This window comes from Tupaia chinensis, unplaced genomic scaffold (assembly GCF_000334495.1).
Source record: "Tupaia chinensis unplaced genomic scaffold, TupChi_1.0 Scaffold147352_1, whole genome shotgun sequence".
Taxonomy (NCBI): domain Eukaryota; kingdom Metazoa; phylum Chordata; class Mammalia; order Scandentia; family Tupaiidae; genus Tupaia; species Tupaia belangeri.
Window position 1 is genome coordinate 650 of NW_006207203.1, and position 1,376 is coordinate 2,025.

Below are 1,376 nucleotides of genomic sequence, written 5' to 3' on the forward strand. Positions count from 1 at the left end.
TATAGCACTTTCTATCAACACTTTATTTTTTTTTAATAGTTAAGTGGTAGATTGAATCAAAATTATTTCATTTTCACATGCCATGGAAGCTGCAGAAGAGAATTTGTCCTCATAAATGGAGAGCCAGACCATGCTGGAGTGGCAGAGAGAATAGGGCACTGCTGCAAGAGGATGGGGCGACATGAGGGGACCAGGTTTTTAACACTATTTTTTTTAACAGTTAAGTGGTAGGTTGATTCAAAATAATTTCATTTCCACATGCCATGGAAGCTGCAGAAGAGAATTTGTCATCATAAATGGAGAACAAGACCCTGTAGGAGTGGCAGAAGGAATAGGGCACTGCTGCATGAGGCCTGGGCACATGGGAGGACCAGGTTTGACTCTGAAGCAAACCCGAATAGGCCTGGTGTGATGGCCTTGCCTGTACAGCTGCTTAACCAGGAAATGGGGGCAGAAAAATTGGGATTTGTTGAGACCATCTTAAAATAACTGTCTCTTCCTTGGTCTTATTAGGAAAAAAAATGAAGAAATGGAAAATAATTATCCTACAAAGCTTTAGGTATTTTTTTCAATTATTTTCAACAGAAAATCTTCTCTTGGCAAATATATGCCTCAGGGCTGACTTTACATCCTTATTCCTCAGACTGTGAATGAGGGGGTTCAACATGGGGGTTACAAGATTATTGAAGATCTGAATTGTGGCACCAAATAGGGGACTGGGATTGGGCTGTAGGTAGATGATGATCACTGGGCCATACGCACAAAGAATTGCAGCGAGGTGGGCACTGCAGGTAGAGAAAGTCCAATGCCTGCCCTCTGCTGAGCGGATCTTTGATATGGAAACTCCGATACAAGTATAGGATACAAGAATGAGAAACAAGCAAATGACCGACAAAACACCAACGTTTGTAAAACCTACCCTCTGGCCTAGAGATGTGTCCTCGCAGGCTAGAGTTAACACCGCAGGTATATCACAGAAATAATAGGCCACCTCGTTAGACTCACAGTAGGGGAACTGGAAGGTGAGGGAGGTTAGCATAACAGCATGCACAAGGCCACCCACCCTCGTGCCTGTAGCCAAGATGGAGCAGACGCTGGGATTCATGATGACTGTGTACCTCAGGGGATGGAAAATGGCTACATAGCGGTCCAAGCCCAACACCGTGTACAGGAAGCTCTCCATGCAGGAAATGGTAGAAGAGCTGGGCAGCACAGCCCTGGAAAGAGATCTTTTGACTCTGCCCTGAAAGGTTCAACAGCGTCTTGGGAGCAGTTGTTGAAGAGAAAGCAAGGTCAAAGATGGAGAGGATTCCCAAGAAAAAAATACATGGGCGTGTGAAGCCAAGAGGAGAGGATCGCCGTGAGGATGAGCACAT

At 45.1% G+C, this 1,376-nt stretch overlaps 1 pseudogene; it reads right to left on the bottom strand.

Annotated features, from left to right (window-relative positions):
• Window positions 1–568: 568 nt before the first annotated feature.
• On the bottom strand, window positions 569–1,371 carry LOC102476226 (putative olfactory receptor 10D4; annotated as a pseudogene).
• Window positions 1,372–1,376: the final 5 nt, after the last annotated feature.